This window comes from Schistocerca gregaria, chromosome 5 (genome assembly GCF_023897955.1).
Source record: "Schistocerca gregaria isolate iqSchGreg1 chromosome 5, iqSchGreg1.2, whole genome shotgun sequence".
Taxonomy (NCBI): Eukaryota; Metazoa; Arthropoda; class Insecta; order Orthoptera; family Acrididae; genus Schistocerca; species Schistocerca gregaria.
The window spans coordinates 474,626,642-474,648,360 of NC_064924.1; positions in this window are offsets into that span (position 1 = coordinate 474,626,642).

Consider the following 21,719-nt stretch of genomic DNA (forward strand, 5'->3'; position numbering starts at 1 on the left):
GTACAGTGTATATCCACCTTTCGCAGCAATGCAGGCTGCTATTCTCCCATGGAGACGATCGTAGAGATGCTGGATGTAGTCCTGTGAAACGGCTTGCCATGCCATTTCCACCTGGCGCCTCAGTTGGACCAGCGTTCGTGCTGGACGTGCAGACCGCGTGAGACGACGCTTCATCCAGTCCCAAACATGCTCAATGGGGGACAGATCCGGAGATCTTGCTGGCCAGGGTAGTTGACTTACACCTTCTAGAGCACGTTGGGTGGCACGGGATACATGCGGACGTGCATTGTCCTGTTGGAACAGCAAGTTCCCTTGCCGGTCTAGGAATGGTAAAACGATGTTGGGGCGTGAGCGGAAGACGTCCTAACGGTGTGCGGGACCGTAGCCCAGCTTCATGGAGACTGTTGCGAATGGTCCTCGCCGATACCCCAGGAGCAACAGTGTCCCTAATTCGCTGTGAAGTGGCGGTGAGGTCCCCTACGACACTGCGTAGGATCCTACGGTCTTGGCGTGCATCCGTGCGTCGCTGCGGTCCGGTCCCAGGTCGACGGGCACGTACACCTTCCGCCGACCACTGGCGACAACATCGATGTACTGTGGAGACCTCAAGCCCCACGTGTTGAGCAATTCGGCGGTACGTCCACCCGGCCTCCCGCATGCCAACTATACGCCCTCGCTCAAAGTCCGTCAACTGCACATACGGTTCACGTCCACGCTGTCGCGGCATGCTACCAGTGTTAAAGACTGCAATGGAGCTCCGTATGCCACGGCAAACTGGCTGACACTGACGGCGGCGGTGCACAAATGCTGCGCAGCTAGCGCCATTCGACGGCCAACACCGCGGTTCCTGGTGTGTCCGCTGTGCCGTGCGTGTGATCATTGCTTGTACAGCCCTCTCGCAGTGTCCGGAGCAAGTATGGTGGGTCTGACACACCGGTGTCAATGTGTTCTTTTTTCCATTTCCAGGAGTGTATTATATAGTCGAACAGGAGAGGTAATGGCTAGTAGTGGTACAGGGTGTCCTCCAACATACGCCGTAGGGTGTCTTACGGATTACCTGTGTAGACGCAGAAGTAGTTACAAACAGTGTATAGCGCCAGATTTGTACCTTGTGCTCAAAATTCGAACTAACTTTTTCCAGCACGAATCGGTTCTGCATTAACGCATTAGCATATCTACCAAGTCTCCCTGCCATGCCGTAATTTCAGCACACTCCGGACCTCCATGAACAGTTGTACTTTGTAACTCAGTGTCCTGTGTTGAGGACAAAATCAAGCTGTAAGCAATACAGCGCAGATAGGAAGTACAGTCAAATGTAATTTGTACGTGTTTCCAATATGCAGATAATACCCTTATCCTCTGCACGCTTATGTACTGATTACTAAGTGCTGTGTGCGCCCATTCGCCCTACAGAGCTGCAACTCCTCTCACACATGTCGTTTGCGTGCAGCCTAATATGGAAGGGGCTACACATCAGATGACTGAGCCTCATTCCATCAAGATGACTACTCCAACAGCCGTAAGCGCGAGCGTCGCTAGACGTCACTGGCCCTGCGTACCTGTCTCCTCCTGTGGTCCATGTGAACCTAAAAAGCTCCTCTAGTCCATAACTGAACAAGGGAACCACATGTGTCTGTAAGAGCCGTCACTGGAACGTGGCCTCTACATCGGTGACTGCACGGACTTTTAGTATTAGCCGTCGACCTTACCTGACGTTATATTTCCCCACTATCAAGGGAATCTCAGATTAGGCTTATTCTTCAGTGGGGCCATAACTCCAAGTTCAGTCTTGTATAAATGCAGTGCTTATTACAAATATTCACAAACAGTTGTTACGATTATCTTAATCGTCAAGGAGGAGTATTTTGGTTTATGTATTTCTTAGGGAAACTGTTCTATTTTAATTATCTGGGGGCCTTCTTATTGTGCCTCAACTGGTGCAAGCCTTATCACAAGGCGCTCAGATGTGTTTAAGCAGTTATTCTTCTCAAGCTCCTTGCACAAATGTTAAGGAAATAAACTCTATATGTAGTACAATGGGAAGTGCCTTCAGCCATGTACTTCTTAGTAGCTTCCAGAGTATAATACACAAGACTGATAAATTTACCTCAGACTTAATACTTTGACATCTACTGTAAAACAAGTGCAGATCGATTTTCATGTGAACTTGGCTACCGAAAAGCTCCCTAAACTCACACTGATTTTAGCCAGTGAGTCATACAAAATAACACGTGAGAACTACTATGTGTTGCATATTGATGCATTATCATAACCAAAGTAGACAGAAGACGGATATAAAGACACGCGATAATAATGAAAATGTATGTAGCTATTAGCTTCGCGGTAGACCAGATTAAAAAATTACATTACTGGCCATTAAAATTGCTACACCAAGAGGAAGTGCAGATGATAAACTGGTATTCATTGGACAATTATATTATACTAGAAATGATATGTGATTACATTTTCACGCAATTTGGGTGTATAGATCCTGAGAAATCACTACCCAGAACAATCACGTCTGGCCGTAATAACGGCCTTGATACGCCTGGGCATTGAGTCAAACAGAGCTTCGATGGCGTGTACAGGTACAGCTGCCCATGCAGCTTCAACATGATACCACAGTTCATCAAGAGTAGTAACTGGCGTATTGTGACGAGCCAGTTGCTCGGCCACCATTGACCAGACGTTTTCAATTGGTCAGAGATTTGGAGAATGTGCTGGCCAGGGCAACAGTCGAACATTTGCTGTATCCAGAAATGCCCTACAGGCAATATGCGGTCGTGCATTGTCCTGCTGAAATGTAGGTTTTCGCAGGGATCTAATGAAGAGTAGAGCCACGGGTCGTAACACATCTGAAATATAACGTCCACTGTTCAAAGTGCCGAACAAGAGGTGACCGGGACGTGTAACCAATGGCACCCCATTCCATCACGTCGGGTGATACGCCAGTATGGCTATGACGAATACACGCTTCCAATGAGCGTTCACCGCGATGTCGCCAAACATGGATGCGACCATCATGATGCTGTAAACAGAACTTGGATTCATCCGAAAAAAATGAAATTTTGCCATTCGTGCACCCACGATACGATAAACCGCAATCGTGATAGGCTACAATCCGACAGTTACCAAAATCGGAAACGTGATAGTACGGATTTTTCCTCCTTACACGAGGCATCACAACAAAGTTTCACCAGGCGACACCGGTCAACTGGTGTTTGTGTATGAGAAATCGGCTGGAAACTTACCTCAAGTCCGCACGTTGTAGGTGTCGCCACCAGCGCCAACCTTGTGTGAATGCTCTGAAAAGGTAATCATTTGCATACCACAGCATCTTCTTCCTGTCGCTTAAATTTCGCGTCTGTAGCACGTTATCTTCGTGGTGTAGCAATTTTAATGGCCAGTAGTGTACTATGTGTTGCGTACTAAATGCATTATCAAAACCAAAGTAAACAGAAGACAGAAATTAAAATACATTATAGTAATGAAAATGTATGTAGCAATTAGCTTCGCGATTGACCAGATTTAAAAATTATATGATGAGGCAAGACGAGTTATTCAACACCTTAAAAGGGAGACACGAATTTACAAGGGTCGGACAAAAATGTGGAAAGACCACTGGAAATGCATTCTTGAATATAAATACAAAAGCTAGTGAAGACTGGAGCCTGCGCTGTTGTGTTTGGTCACGAACGGCACCTGTGCAATGTCCACAATACGTTGCACCTGTCAGTCGTGATAGACCAGTGTTCTCGGTAATTGTGAGCGCATTCTGTCGACCACGGTTCTGGGTAGTTGTGAACGCATTATGTCGGAGCTAAGTACCGAGCGAGGCGGCGCAGTGGTTAGCACACTGGACTCGCATTCGGGAGGACGACGGTTCAATCCCGTCTCCAGCCATCCTGATTTAGGTTTTCCGTGATTTCCCTAAATCGTTTCAGGTGAATGCCGGGATGGTTCCTTTGAAAGGCCGCGGCCGATTTCCTTCCCAATCCTTCCCTAACCCGAGCTTGCGCTCCGTCTCTAATGACCTCTTTGTCGACGGGACGTTAACACTAACTACCACCACCATCGTAGCTAAGTGAAATCGAATTTAGACAAATTATTGTTGTTCTTATAGTGGGTGCTTCTGTAACGGAGGCAGCTGAAGTGTTTGACGTTTCAAGAGGCACTGTATCGAAGATTCATACAGCACGCAAGGGAGGCCGATAACATCCTCTGCTAACTTAGAACGCAGGCGGAAGTGCGCGATGTGTGAACGTGACAGACCATCAGTGAGGAGGATAATAATGAAAAATATAAACCGACAGCTGCAAAAATCACTGCAGAACTGAATGTCGCACTCGCGTAGCCAGCCGGCATCAAAACAACACGACGAAGGGAGGTCCATAAACGGGGAAATACAGGGCGAGCCTCACCCTGTTTTCAGCTTCTGACCGAAATTACGTCCCAGTAGTAGAACAAGGTGCGGATCGATGATTATTCGGGCAGCAATATTGTGGTATGCCGTGGGCCCCTTGGTTACTGTGCAAGATCGCATTAGAGCAAACGATTATGTGACCATTTTCGGTGATCACGTCTATCCCACAGTAGAATGTTTGTTCCCTGATGCTGTGGTGTGTACCAAAACGACAGAGCCCATGTTTGCGCAGCTATCCGGTCTGGTTTTTTGAGAAAGAGTGTGAACAGTCGCATCTGCCCTTGACACATCAGTCACCAATTCTCTGTATTATTGAGCGTTCGTGGTCTCTTTTGGAGAGAAGTGTGCGTAATCGCTTTCTACCTCCATCGTCGTTCCCTGAACTTGCCACTATTTTTCAGGAAGAATTGTATAAGAGTCCCTTGGAAGCCATAGAGGCTAATAGAAGCTGTTTTGCAAACCAGTGATTTTCCTACGCCCTATTAGGTATGGTAACGTGCTGTGGTTTTTCTGTTTCCGTATTTTTCTCCAGTCCCTGCAACTGTCATGGAGGGGCTGAATTTCCATAACACGAAAAGAGGGAGGGGGAAAGAATAAGTTCTGCAGAGATTTGCTTAGAGCACAATTTGATCATTGACAGTGGTTTAAGAACCACGAAAGGTGGTTGTAGATGTGAGAGAGACCTGGAAACACCAAAGGCTTAAGTTATACTACATTACGTTAAAATAGAGATATCGAAATCATGTTTTAAACTGCAACACGTTTCATAGTTCAGATAGGTACTCTGAGCATAACTAACTGATCATGGAGTGCACATTTACAGTGAATAAATTACAGAAAGGGGAAAAGCTAGAGACGTGGAACCTACATGAATTCAAAGAAACACAGTTAATTGAGAGTTTCAAAGGGAGCATCAGGCAAATATTGAGTGAAATAGTGGAAACGAATGCAAATGATGAGGCAGTTGTAGCCTTGGTAAATGAAATAATGACGGCTGTAGAGGAACAGCTAGGCTAAAAGACAAGTCCCAACAGAAGTATGCGAGTGACACACAAGAAATTAAAATTTACCGAAGAAAGAAGAAAACATGATAATGAAAAAAAGAAGAAGGAAGAAGGGAATATAAACACGTACAAATGAGACTGACAGAAAATGCAAAATCCCGAAGCAGGAATGGCTAGATGCAAGGGAATATAAACAAGTAAAAATAAGTTCAAGAGATAATGCACAATTGCGAAGGAGGAGTGGCTAGATGAACAGGTAGTGTGTGCACAAGGTAACTAAGGGCCTACCTGTGCAGACAGCACAGTAGGAGAGCGACAACAGCATTGGTGGTGGCTCCATTGTGAACGGCCACCACATCGTAAGAGAGATACAGTTCACCAGCTATAGCCTACGCACAGACGCAAATCTCACATAGTTTGTCAGCTGCATCTATGTAGTCTACAAACGGACGTATTAACAGATCATGGCAAAACGACAAAAAATTCGACGAATATAAACGTTCAAAGTCAACAGTTTCTCAATAGAGACCCGAAGAAGAAATGGTAGCGTTAAAAAAAGATTAAACAAAGCAAAACAAGTCAGGCAATGTGATGCTAGAAGAATGTCTCATAAAAATGGAGGAAACACACACTTTAAAAAAGCACCACGAAGCAATTATCATTACTGCGCGGAAATCAGTAGACGTGATGTACAGTCGTGCTCAAAAGCATCCGAACGACCTGAATTGCATTACACCTGACTCGCATGCAACCCAGAAAATGGTTCCAACAAGTCACCACTAGAAAACACTGCTCTGTATCGTTATAACTCAAGATGTAAAGTTATACCACGATTCTAGAAATATCAGGGAACACTATATCACAGATCAGATTATCCTTAAGGCTTGTAAACTCACATTTATTGCAAGAAATAACATACCTGAAATGTTACCACTCTCATTATTACGTCAGATAGGTAATGCACGTAGTAAGTTCAACGTATTCATGATTTCCTCTTCAAAGTAATATACCGTACTTGTTATTTAACACAAAATGACATTAAAAATTTAAGTTATTCACGAGCTGCTAGTTGAGAATATGTATAAACGTCAAAGGACACGACGAACCGTCTCGTTCTGCATATGGATTCAAACCCAGGTCATGCAGACGAAGATTTCGTGACTGACAGAAACCAACAGTCATTCCTGACTAGGCATACAGAGTGTGATATACCTCGATTTTAGACATTATCAGTTAGCAAATATTAACTTTAAATTACATAACGTAAACATTTTTAACGGACGCGAATTCCTACCCAGCATCTATTGTCCGTGTTAACGAACTACGAGAGATGTTAAATATTGCTTCTTCACGAGTAACTTACTTGAAATGCCGCTTTGTGTTGGACAGGGCTTTGAATCCAGAACCTAATTAGATTGTTATCGAAGCACAATCAACTGTGACATATACGATTTTCTCGGCTTTGGCAAGATGTTTCAACTGAAATGACGAGACGAAACATTAATTTTTACCTTCCCAGGACTCCAATCCGGCATCTATCGCTGTTATATTCTAGAGGCAGCGAACGTCAAATATGGGTTTGTTACAATAGCAGCGACATGTTTGAACTAGAGATAATACAACGAAGAGTTCAGTGCTGACTGGAAATCGAACCCCACACATATCGTTGTTGACTTGACACAAAGAGACGTCAGCTAGCGAATTTTTCTCCCCCAGCAGCTCGGAATAACGTCCTTGAACTTACAGTGATCTCTCAAATACTTCTGTCTCCCAGTGGCAGTCAAAAACGTCAGGTATCACTAGTGTTGACAGCGATTGAAAATGCATTAAAAATCAAAATTATTATCCGTCAGCAGATAGATGTTCTCACGTTAGAGCTTGATAATACATAATAAACACTTCAGTGTCGGGCCAGGATTCAAACCCATTCACGCGCAGTATGTGGAGATGTTGAGGAATCTGCAGTTTTGAACAAACAACAAATAGTAGTCGAGCTGTATTGTCACGAAGGGATCAAATTCCCTGTTAAGGGAGGTCTGAGTTGCATTCCCAGTTCAGAACCAATTTTATCAATATAGAAAAGCTCAAATAAAAGATTGAATAAGTGTCCTGTGACCCTACATAGCGTTTGTTTCGTCACTAGAAATAAATAACTAGTAGAAGAATGGTTACTGGTGATAGAGTTAGCACATTTCACCACTCCTGACTTAATTGTGATTCAACCTAACGTCTACTTGGTAGAGAACGAATATCATGTTTAATGTGAATTTCAGACCACAATGCCATTATACCTTCTACACTTGGCTTAGCCAGAAGAGATTAGAATCTGTCTCTCCCTATTAAAAGTCATCGGCAGAAGTTGGAATTGAACCCAGTCCATCGCCACAGGAACCTATCATCAATCCAACAGACCACCAAACCCTCTGCTCTGAGATTTATTTCTCTATCATAACACCGTTGCGGCACACTCGATGAGAATTCTGACACACAGGCTCCCTGTAGTGGTTTGCATCATGTTCAGTACATTCATTTACTTGGTTGACCGAATTGCCATGAACTAGCTGCTTCGCCTACCCAGTGCATTCATTCGACTCTATTTTGTAATCCACGAAATAAAATGACGTAACTGGTACTTACACAGTAATGCCAACAGTGTAGGATGCAGAAATTTAAATAGGAAGTGTTCCTTTCCATTTGAGTTACTCTATTGCGCTATCTGTCGTGCAGTCCAAAAGAAGAGCTCTAACTCTCTGTCTCTCAGAAGTCTAGATCCGGCCGTATGCATTATCTCACAGTACTGTGGAATGCGGAAATTCTGGAGGAACTGTTCTTGACTTCTGGAGCTGCTCCAATTACATGATAGCTAGTAGCATTAGGGTAAGCGTCGCGCCCTAGTAAGACGTCGCGAGTTCTATTACATTCGTTGGTACATTTTTTTAAACGCAGTTGTGCTGTCTTCTGAAGTTATCAATTTAATAGAACTTTGAACGTAATACCCTTCACTTCTCAACCCAAAATAGCCGCATGTGGAAAAAGGGCTAACTTCTGCGACATTTTGTTCTTTTCAGGTTTAATAGACGGCCAGACAGCAGATGCATCTCTGAGCTTTTGTATTCTGTATGGGGAGAGGGCATGGTGCCAAAATAGAAAAGTATTAAAGTATTTTCTACATTAGCTGTCGTGTGGTAGAGGCATTTTATTCTTCTTCAAACCTTGTTTGACAGCTTTAACTCAGCACAAGTTTTCTAGATGCATGCAATCAATGAACTGCATGTGCATTGTCATACTGTTACATATAACATCAGAGAATTCTCATATATCGTTGATGATTGGTTTCTCTCTCATGTTTACTATTGTTTTAACAACACTACAAGAAACCTTACGAAAACTGTGCACTGTATTGCAAGAAATGAAGTAAAAGTACCCATGACAACCGTACGACGAAAGTCTGTATTAATAAAATTGAGTATCTGTACACAAGCATGCCTCTATCGGCACGAATTAGTAAGATACTACTCACTTAGATTTCGATTGGGTCTGTGGTTAATTGGTGTGCTGTGTCATACTCAACGGGTATGCAAATGTGGCATTTCATAAATAAAGTTACCTATTCCTAGAAACCCAAAATTTGCTTGTCAGCAGCGGAAAGATGCGTTACATGATGTGCAGCATTGTAAGTTTTTCACCATTGCACTATGAGCTGAAAGTATATTCTTGCGATTTCCTTATCGATGTTTGATCTGACTTCATGTAGCTCTTTCACAGAAGGGATAACAATGTTACAGTTAGGGAGACTGGAACCGCGAACCAGAGGAAACGCTGTTACACATGTCAGCACAGCCCCACAGAGCTAGCGAAGAGGTATGCGATGCGCCTACCTATTTCGATGTCAGTAGGGGTTTGAACTCGTAAACCGCTATTTAATGGACGAGATTAGTTGCGATTTCCACGTGCAACGATTTTCCTGAACTGAAAACCGTAAATTTACAATCTTTTGTTACACCTCAAGCGATAATAACTCAGATTATTCAATGGAAATGACAGGAATATTCAAGTGAACTTTGAGGCTTAATGCCGTGCACACCAGGAAGTAAGTCGTCTATGACAGAGTTGCCAAACATACCTTGCCTGTTACCTAATCACAAAATATGTCTGATATACCTCCGTTCAGAAGTAACAAAGTTAGTATGCGTTTAAAGATGAAGCACATGATGTGAAGTTCTATGATGGAGATACGAACCCAACACGTAATCTGATTGTTAACTATGTAAAATCAAATGCTACGTGCCGGTTTTTCTTACCAGCTGCTAGGTGTTTGAATCAAAAATAAGGATACAAATTTTTGTGCCTGAGCGACAATCGAATCGCACTCCTATCGTTCTTCATTATCGTCCACGAATATAGCTTACGTATCAATTGCTCACTCACCAACAGTAAGATGTGTGCTTGTTTGACCAGAAATTGTTGGCAACACAAGAACAGACATTAAAAAAGCACGTTAACAGGGCTTGAAATGAAATTATGAATATTTTTGTACTGGATCAGGGATCGGACCCACATACTTACCTATGAAGGAGACCTAGACAAGATTGCAGTCTTGGAAAAAGGAACGAAATGATTGCACTATTCTGTTATGAGAGATTCAGATCCTCGAAAGAGGACATACCAATTAAAATCACAGTCCACCACCAAATTTTTCAATGTCTCTAGTTCAGTCAAGTAAAATAAGAGCCCTGTTCCTTTAAATGGCTATCGGTTCATCAAAAAAAAAAAAAAAAAAAAAAAAAAAAAAAAAAAAAAAAAAAAATGTAGTGTAAGTGAGTTTACTGGCGACAGTATTTTTGTTCGCCATGACCTCCACCTATGTCATTTCCCAAAGTAAACCGGCTTTGTCCAGTTGGGAACGAAGGAACGTTAAGTTTAATGCTGATTCTGGATTATAACGTCTTTCTTTTGATGTTACCAGAGGTAAAGTAAATCTGTTTGTCCCTCTTAAAAGTAAATGCCTGATCTCACACATTGCAGTTGCGATAGTTCGTTCCACCAGAGCATTGTGACCACATTTCCCAGCCCCAGGAGTGTGCTGTAACGGATGATGTATTTAGCTTACAAACGTTACTTACGGTTTAAAAAAAATGCGAGTCTATGAAATGGTTAAGTATAAGGAAGTTTCTGACGCGGAGATTGTGCTATTCTCACTTCAGCTGGATGTAAAGACTCTTCTAGGCATCAGAGCCTCGATGTGAAGTAATTTTGACATTTTCACTAATTAAGGAATTTCTTAGATCGAGAAAATTCACTGTGAAGTGTGAAGTTACAGGATAATTCGATTATTACCGTCATGCTTACTATTTTCATCATATCGCTGCTGGAACACAAGTGCTTGAAGATCATTTAAGGCCTTTTGGTCATTATTGAAGTAGTTGGCTAAGAACAGGTTCTTTCCCTGTCTATGAAATCCTTTTCATGTTAATATCAAACATCACAAATTACTCGTAGATTACATTAAAACTAAAGTAATAGATGAAGACGTTACTTGATAACAAAAACGCGCTGCCTTTATTCATTTATTTGCGCCTAGAAATGGCTGTCGAAGACTGCCAAGGGATATACGTCACTGTCAGTTCTTCCATATGACCTGGTCGATGTCACCTGTTTCTAGTTATGTATGAAAGAAAATGTTTTAGAAAATCAATTGTTTTCGTTTGCAATGAACGGAAAGATTTTCATTCTAAGCTACACAAGTTCAAATTTTTCGCAATATTAGTTCAAATTTAATATTCGCATCTGACTCACTGTCCTTACACTTAGTCGCTCACCATAAATAATGGTTCAGAATGACACCAGTTTAAGTAACCTAAAGTAGAGAAGACTGTGTGCCAGTGCTCTTTCTTACCGGAAAATATGCAATTCACTCATTGGGCTCCATAAGTACACTGTAAAAGTAATTTCTGTGTGTATGCAATGCATACGGATTGTAGAATTTAGTGGTGCTCTCTCTTCCACAATATGCCTGACCTAAACGGGCCCTTTATTATTACAGGCCCTGGGCGGTGCAACATCATACTGACAACAGAAATGTGCTTCTACTGACAACCTCACTGTTCGTTTTACCTGATTTTGTAATCATTTAAATAAAGCATTACCTTCCAGTGGGAGACATTTCGTCCCCCTTTTCCTTTTCTTCACAAATCCCTATTATTCCAATCTCGTCTAGCGTGCAGAAAGAATGAACACCTATATCGTTCCGAACGACCTCTGATTTCCCTCATTTTATCTAAGTGATGGTTCCTTCCTATGTAGGTCGGTATCAACAAAATATTTTCGCATTCGGGGTGAAAGTTGGTAATTGGAATTTGGTGAGAAGATTCCGTCGCAACGAAAAACGCCTTTTTTTTAATGATGTCCAGCCCAAATCCTGTATCATTACTGTAACACTCTCTTCCATATTTCGCGATAATACAAAACGTACTGCCTTTCTTTGGACTTTTTCGATGTACTCCGTCAGTCATATATGGTAATGATCCCACAGCGCACAGCAGTATTGTAAAAGAGGATGGACAAGCATAGTGTAGGCAGTCTCCTTAGTAGACCTGTTACATTTTCTAAGTGGTTTTCCAATAAAACGCAGTCTTTGGTTAGCCTTCCTCACAACATTTTCTGTGTGTTCCTTCCAATTTAAGTAGTTCGTAATCGTAATAACTAGGTATTTAGTTGAATGTAGGGCTTTCAGGTTAGTCTGATTTATCGTGTAACAAAAGTTTAACGAGTTCCATTTAGCACTCATGTGGATGACTTCACACTTTTCGTTATTTAGGATCAACTGCCACTTTTCACACTATTCAGATACCTTTTCTGAATCGTTTTGCAGTTTGTTTGGATCTTCTGATGACTTTATTAGTCCATAAATGACAGCATCACTTGCAGACAACCGAAGGCGGCTTCTCAGATAGTCTCCAAAATCGTTAATATTGATAAGGAACAGCAAATGGCCTATAACACTACCTTGAGCAACGCCAGAAATCACTTCTGTTTTACTCGATGACTTTCCGTCAGTTACTACGAACTGTGACCTCTATGTCAGGAAATCACAAATCCAGTCACATAACTGAAACGATATTCCATGAGGACACAATTTCACTACGAGCCGCTTGTGTGGTAGAGAGTCAAAAGCCTTCCGGAAATCCAGAAATACGGAATCGATCTGAAATCCCTTGTCAATAGCACTCACCACTTCATGTGAATAAAGAGCTAGTTGTGTTTCACAGGTACGATGTTTTCAAAACCCATGTTGACTGTGTGTCAATAGAGCGTTTCCTTCTACTTATTTCTTAATGTTCGAGCACAATATATGTCCTAAAACCCTACTGCATATCGACGTTAACGATATGGGTCTGTAATTTAGTGGGTTACTCCTATTACCTTTTATGAATATTGGTGTGACCTGTGCAACTTTCCAGTCTTTGGGTACGGACCTTTCGTCGAGCGAACGGTTGTATATGATTGTTAAGTATGGAGCTAATACATCAAAACACTCAGAAAGGAACCTAATTGGTATACAGTCTCGACCAGAACACTTGCTTTTATTTAGTGATTTAAGTTGCTTCTGAATCCGAGGATATTTATTTCTACGTTACTCATGTTAACAGTTGTTTTTGATTCGAATTCTGGAATATTTACTTCGTCTTATTTTGTGACGGCATTTCGGAAGGCTGTGTTTATTAACTCTGCTTTGATAACACTGTCTTCAATAGTATCTCCATTGATATGGTGCAGAGAAAGCATTGATTGTCTCTTGCCGCTAACGTACTTCACATACGACCAGAATCTCTTTGGATTTCTCGCCAAGTTTCGATACAAAGTTTCGTTGCGGTAACTGATAAAGGCATCTCGCATTCAAGTCCGCGCTAAATTTCGATCTTCTGTAAAATATCGCCAATCTTGGGGATTTTGTGTCTGTTCAAATTGGGAATGTTCTAACACGTTTTGTGTACCAAGGAGGATCAGCTCCTTCGTTTGTTAGTTTGTTTGGTATAAATCTCTCAATTGCTGCCGATACTATTTCTTTGAATTTGAGCCACATCTGGTCTACACTTCTATTATTAATTTGGAATGAGTGAAGATTGAGTCTCAGGAAGGCGACAACGGAATTTTTATGTTTTTTGTAATAGGCATATTTTTCGCTTATTTTTCTAGGATTTGGGGATTACAGTATTAATTCTCATTTTCATCTCATAGTGGAATGCTGAAAAAATTACAATGTTGCACAACAGGTAACACATCTTTTCGCTGCTGAAAAGCAAATTTTGGGTTTATAGGAACACATAACTATATTTATGAAATGCCACCTTTGCAAACCTGTTGAGTAAGACACAGCACACCAATTAACCATAGACCCATTCGAAATCGGAGTGAGTAGTATCTTACTGATTGCTGCCGATTGAGGCATGTATGTGTACAGACACTCAGTTTTATTAAAACAGACTTTCGTCGTAAGGTTGTCATGGGTAGTTTTATTTCATTTCTTGCAATACAGTGCACGGTTTTCGTAAGGTTTCCTTTAGTGTCGTTAAAACAATAATAAACATGAGAGAGAAATTAATCATCAACGATATATGAGAATTCTCTGATGTTATATGTAACAGTATGACAATGCACATGCAGTTCATTGATTGCATGCATCTAGAAAACTTGTGCTGAGTTAAAGCTGTCAAACAAGGTTTGAAGAAGAATAAAATGCCTCTACCACACGACAGCTAATGTAGAAAATACTTTAATACTTTTCTATTTTGGCACGATGTGCTCTCCCCATACATAATACAAAAGCTCAGAGATGAATCTGCTGCCTGGCCGTCTATTAAACCTGAAAAGAACAAAATGTCGCAGACGTTAGCCCTTTTTCCACATGCGGCTATTTTGGATTGAGAAGTGAAGGGAATTCTATTCAAAGTTCCATTAAATTGATAACTTCAGAAGACAGTAGAACTGCGTTTGTACAAAATGTAGCAACGAATGTAATACAACTCGCGAGTCTTACTTTCGGGGCGCGACGCTTACCGTTATGCTACTAGCTATCATGCAGTTACAGCAGCTCCAGAAGTCAAGAACAGTTCCTCCAGAACTTCAGCATTCCTCAGTACTGTGAGATAATGCATATGGGCGGATCTAGACTTCTGTGAGAGAGTTACAGCTCTTCTTTTTCACTGCACGACGTTTTCAACAGACAGATAGCGCAATAGAGTAGCTCAAATGAAAAGGAACACTTGCTATTTAAATTTCTGCATCCAACACTGTTTGAAGTTCTGTGTAAGTAGCAGTTATGTCATTTTATTTCGGTGATTACAAAATAGAGTCGAATGTATGCACTGGGTAGCCGAAGCAGCTAGTTCATGGCAATTCGGTCAACCAAGTAAATGAATGTACTGAACATGGTGCCAACCACTACAGGGAGCCTGTGTGTCAGAATTCTCATCGAGTGTGCCACAACGGTGTTATGATAGAGAAATAAATCTCAGAGAAGAGGATTTGGTGGTCTGTCGGATTGATGATAGGTTCCTATGACGATGGTCTGGGTTCGATTAAAACTTCTGCCGATGATTTTTAATAGGGTGAGTCAGATTCTATTCACTTCTAGCTACGCCAAGTGAAGAAGGTATAATGACATTGTGGTCTGAAATTCACATTAAACATGATATTCGTTCTCTACCAAGTAGACGTTAGGTTGAATCACAATTAAGTCAGGAGTGGCGAAATGTGCGAACTCTATCACCAGTAACCATTCTTCTACTAGTTATTTATTTCTAGTGACGAAACAAACGCTATGTAGGGTCACAGGACACTTATTCAATCTTTTATTTGAGCTTTTCTATATTGATAAAATTGGTTCTGAACTGGGAATGCAACTCAGACCTCCCTTAACCGGGAATTTGATACCTTCGTGACAATACAGCTCGACTACTATTTGTTGTTTGTTCAAAACTGCAGATTCCTCAACATCTCCACATATTGCGCGTGAATGGGTTTGAATCCTGGCCCGACACTAACGTGTTTATTATGTATTATCAAGCTCTAGCGTGAGAACACCTATCTGCTGACGGATAATAATTTTGATTTTTAATGCATTTTCAATCGTTGTCAACACTAGTGATACCTGACGTTTTTGACTGCTAGTGGGAGACAGAAGTATTTGAGAGATCACTGTAAGTTCAAGGACGTTATTCCGAGCTGCTGGGGGAGAAAAATTCGCTAGCTGACGTCTCTTTGTGTCAAGTCAACAACGATATGTGTGGGGTTCGATTTCCAGTCAGCACTGAACTCTTCGTTGTATTATCTCTAGTTCAAACATGTCGCTGCTATTGTAACACACCCATATTTGACGTTCGCTGCCTCTAGAATATAACAGCGATAGATGCCGGATTGGAGTCCTGGGAAGGTAAAAATTAATGTTTCGTCTCGTCATTTCAGTTGAAACATCTTGCCAAAGCCGAGAAAATCGTATATGTCACAGTTGATTGTGCTTCGATAACAATCTAATTAGGTTCTGGATTCAAAGCCCTGTCCAACACAAAGCGGAATTTCAAGTAAGTTACTCGTGAAGAAGCAATATTTAACATCTCTCGTAGTTCGTTAACAGGGACAATAGATGCTGGGTAGGAATTCGCGTCCGCTAAAAATGTTTACGTTATGTAATTTAAAGTTAATATTTGCTAACTGATACTGTCTAAAATCGAGGTATATCACACTCTGTATGCCTAGTCAGGAATGACTGTTGGTTTCTGTCAGTCACGAAATCTTCGTCTGCATGACCTGGGTTTGAATCCATATGCAGAACGAGACGGTTCGTCGTGTCCTTTGACGTTTATACATATTCTCAACTAGCAGCTCGTGAATAACTTAAATTTTTAATGTCATTTTGTGTTAAATAACACGTACGGTATATTACTTTGAAGAGGAAATCATGAATACGTTGAACTTACTACGTGCATTACCTATCTGACGTAATAATGAGAGTGGTAACATTTCAGGTATGTTATTTCTTGCAATAAATGTGAGTTTACAAGCCTTAAGGATAATCTGATCTGTGATATAGTGTTCCCTGATATTTCTAGAATCGTGGTATAACTTTACATCTTGAGTTATAGCGATACAGGACAGTTTTTTCTAGTGGTGACTTGTTGGAACCATTTTCAATAGTCAAACTACTGTACCAAGGAGCGATTAGAGGATCTGCTAGACAGCTGCATTTTGTGGGTTGCATGCGAATCAGACGAAATGCAATTTAAGTCGTTCGGATACTTTTCAGCACGACTGAACATGTACAGACAAATAAATGCTTACAGTTTCAGAAATATTGGATGATTTGTTCAAGACAAAGAGCTTAAGAACTAAAAAACACGTTGGTCTACCTCTGACCTTTAGGCAAGCAATTACTTGGCTTGTAATTGATTGACAGAGTTTTGGACGTCGTCCTGAGAGGTATCGTACCAATGGGCACGTCAGATCGCCAAAATCCCAAACAGGTTGGAGGCCACTGCCCATAATGCTCCGAACGTGGCCGGGCGATGTTGCTGGCCAAGGTAGGGATTGGCAAGCGCGAAGCCAAGCATTAGAAACTCTCGCCGTCTGCGAGAGGTCATTATCTTGCTGAGATGTGAACCCAGGTTGGCTTCCCTTGAATGGCAACCAACCGGGGAGTAGAATATCGTCTACGTAGAGCTGTGCTCTAAGGGTGACTCGGATGAGATGCAAAGTCGTCCTGCTATGAAATGAAATGGCGCCCTAGACCATCCTGCCTCGTTGTCGGGAAGTATGGCGGACAATATTCTTATTAGTATATGACCACTGTCCGAGGCTTTTCGAAGCCACTTACTCGCTGGCCATCAGGCCTCAGTTCAAAGCGGGACTCACCAGTGAAGACAATTCTAGTTCAGTCAATGAGATTCCAGGCCGTGTGTGCCCGACACCACTGCAAATGATCTTTTTGGCGTACAGACGTCAATGGCAACCGGTACAAGTCATGTTGTGAGCTTAGCCCCTTTTCTGTAAGCCGCCTATTAATGGTCGTTATAGCCACAGAAGCACCAGTTGCGCGTCAGACCGATGATAATGATAAATGCGGAGCTCTGAGTGCCTCTCTGATGATTGTTCGGTCAGCACGTCCTGTCGTCTCTCTAGGTCGATCGATTCCTTCTCGACACTGTGTTCGGCCATGGTTCACCCAGCCTAACGATCATGGTCGAACAGTGGCACTGCCCCTATTCAAATGGCGGCTGGTACTCCTATTACTCCAGCCAGCATCTTTGAGCCCACCAAAACGTCCTCTCTCCAAAGCTGACGTCTGCGTATATTATTCACGCTCCTGTGCGCGAGGCATAGTTCCTGTGCAGTTGAATACTCGGAATGAAATCTGCGGAGACTTTATGCCTGGCATCGATATCACAACTGCTTACTAACCTGCGAGGTGGAACTGAGTTGCCGCGTCACAATTTCATCCATCAACCGCTAAAATTTACAGTATTGCATTTCCCGTCGATACCTTGAAACACCCCCGTTTAATTTCCTTTACTGGATTTTGCGTGATTTACTGTAGCCGCCAAACAGTTACTTATTATGATTATATGACTGTGTGCTTAATGGATGAAAGGCTATCGGTTTTTCTGCTGTGGTTTCGAGGATATTTCAACAGAGTGCGGCTGTTTTGCAACTGATTAGTGGAATGATTGAAAGTTTGTCTATTATTAAGGACCACAAAGGTTGCGATGTACAAACTAATATATATTTCCTATTAACACAGAAATACTGAGGCAGTTGCTACCTTCGCCTTACACCTCTGATTACGATTATATCTCTTATTGGTTGCTGAGCTTAGGTATTTCGTCATACGCAATGATGATGCTTAACATCCACAACAATCCTCACTGCAATCCATGGTTGTTGCTGGCCGACGCGGTTGACGTGAAACACGAAATTCGGCACTTGTCACTTTTGTTTCATATCACTCGCGAATCGGTATTAGTGAGTGTCAACCCCACGACGATCAGGGGGACGCGCTCACTCGTCATACTCCGGTGAATTTTACCGTCTACAACTTACTCGACCACCATTCTTGCCCGTCTCTCCAACACCACCGCTCGCTCGACTCACTCTAGTACTACTCAGCACTCGACTCTCGTCCCAGACTGCCTCCTGCAGCGCTTGGCAATCGACTCCTGTCTACTATCGACCTGGGTGTTGGTTACTAGCATCTGTGTTCGTGGGATCACGGATCCCTTACAACCTGTATGAATATCAATCTGCATAACTTCTTCGCGATGCGTGTTTTTTTTTCTCTTTCTTAGAGCATAGCAAACAGTATCGCTTGCCGTGATACTGACAAAGAAAAGAAACGTGTGTCACTTGGGAAGAATTATCTGTGCAGTTCCATGGCAATCTGTTCGTCAGTATTATATAACATACAATTTTCTCATAGGGAACACTTTTAAATGAGATTATTTCTTTTTTGTTTGCTTGATTCGACGTAAATTTAACGGCAGTGCATATTATAATATCTGCCTGCTTATTTCCCCGCATTGCCATGGTATGTAGCAAAAAGAGGCTGCAGTGCGTAGGTCGCCAGTCAACAGATGCGACCGCGGTTCATGTCGAAAAAAATCGATTCGGTTTTTTATCATATTTCGATAGATTAAGGTTTTATTTAAGTTCTCTGAAAAGGATTTTGCTGAAAAAAAAATTTTTCGAGCATTTAAATAGTATTTTCCTACCACGTGTGTTTATATGCCACGCCAACTTTTCTGTCACCCACTTTTTTGCATATATTTTAGATCTACATTGCACGTTGGGGATTTTATTTTACTCCAGAGTGTGTTGGCTATCCTTGGAATGCAACGGTCGGTATTCTTTTGTTACTGGTGTTTGTAAACACACGCTTTCAAACACGCGGTTAGCTTTGTTCAAGTGTGATTGCGAGTAATTGTTATAGAAAACTTGCAGGTATACTATGGGCAGGCAATTAGGAGAAATAAAGAAAATCTCGAGGCAATGAAGACAGATGTTTGTGCCATATTCTTCCATAAGTCCTCTACTGATGATAAGCTATGTCATGGATTGTGCCCATCAGGAGAAAATTCGTGGTGCAAATACGATAGGGCTCAGGCAACTGGAGAAACTTATTCTCACCAACATTCTCTTCCTGTTGCTGTTATTACAGCAGTTAAACCTATTTTCAGATACTTGGCTCATTCTGACCTTCTAAGCAAATGTCTGCATGGGCAAAAACAGAACACAAATGAATGTTTCAACAGCATAATTAGGAACCGCCTTCCTAGAACTGTATTTGTAGGCATGCATACAATGAAACTAGGAGTTCATGATGCTGTTATTACATTCATTTGTGGTAATTTGGAAAGTGTTGGGTACTGAAAAAGTTGGGAATTAATCCTGGTGACAATTTGATCACTGGGCTGCTACATTGCGATAAAAAGAGGATAGCCGATGGTGACAGGTCTGCATCTAATATGGCCAAGAAAGCAAAACAAACATCCAGGAAGGTGAAAAAGAAGCTGGAAGACCAGCTAGAGGCAATAGAAGGGCCATCATATGCAGTAGAACTGTTTTAATAATTGTAGGTAACAAATTTCAAAAATTTTTCTTTAAACTCAATTTCCCGCTAACTAAAATTTTCAGTACATATGACCCATTATATCAGAAACTATCATAGATAAATGAATGAAATTTTCAGAGACCCTGCATAACATAAAAGGTCACCTCTTGTACTACATTCATTAATATTGCCCGATTAGGAAGGTCGCAAAAAATATTTTCTGCAGAAAAAACTTAATATTTTTTGTTAATACATTTAAAGAAGTATTTCTTAAGAACTATAAAATGGATAAAGTAGATTATAGTACGGTTGACTCCATTAGTATCATTTCACACACAGTAATAATATTAAGGTCCTGCATCAAATAATTTTCTTCAGAAGTGGGTCAAATACTTGCCTAAATTAAGATGGGTTAGATAGGCAGGGTGTGGTCCCCTTAACGGGAGTGCATATTTTAATACCTGCCTGCTTATTTCCCTGCATTCCCATGGTATGTAGCAAGAGAGACCGCAGTGCGTAGGTGGGCGGCCAACAGTCAACAGATGCGGCCGCCTCTTGGAAGTAATGATACGGAACGGCCCAGCACTCAGGACGAGAACGCTTCTCAGCGTAGGTACCACATCTTTCTGCATGAGACGATGTCGACGGGGCTGGCAAGTTCCATGGGAGTCGTAGATTCGTTGGGAATTATCGCGCCACCAATTCTAGTTCCTCAAACCGAGAAGGAGTTTGTTTCCGAGGAGACACGTGGAAGATGCCGAGAGACAAAAGGGGTACGTGGCAAGAAGGATATTGCCGAGAAAACTTTGAATGCCCCGAAGTTATTTTGAATATTGTGATTGTCGAATTTGAGGTAAATGTTGACGAAAGCTAAGGCATGAAATGGATACAAAAGACACATATTAAATAAAGAATTCAGTGGAAATTATTGAGTATTGTAATTTTGAAGGTGATGTAGACGTCGACGAAAGGTAATAAACGTAACTGCTATAAAAGAAATATTTAAATAAAGAATTCAGCGTAAGAAAAAGTTATGAGGGAATTTTCGATCTTGATTAAATGTGAAACAGCTAAATAACTACTTCCGAAAGAACAGACACCACGCGGAATCCTCAATTGTGACCGAATTACACTCCAAGAAATTGAAACAATAACACCGTGAATTCATTGTCCCAGGAAGGGGAAACTTTATTGACACATTCCTGGGGTCAGATACATCACATCATCACACTGACAGAACCACAGGCACATAGACACAGGCAACAGAGCATGCACAATGTCGGCACTAGTACAGTGTATATCCACCTTTCGCAGCAGTGCAGGCTGCTATTCTCCCATGGAGACGATCGTAGAGATGCTGGATGTAGTCCTGTGGAACGGCTTGCCATGCCATTTCCACCTGGCGCCTCAGTTGGACCAGCGTTCGTGCTGGACGTGCAGACCGCGTGAGACGACGCTTCATCCAGTCCCAAACATGCTCAATGGGGGACAGATCCGGAGATCTTGCTGGCCAGTGTAGTTGACTTACACCTTCTAGAGCACGTTGGGTGGCACGGGATACATGCGGACGTGCATTGTCCTGTTGGAACAGCAAGTTCCCTTGCCGGTCTACGAATGGTAGAACGATGGGTTCGACGACGGTTTGGATGTACCGCGCACTGTTCAGTGTCCCCTCGACGATCACCAGAGGTGT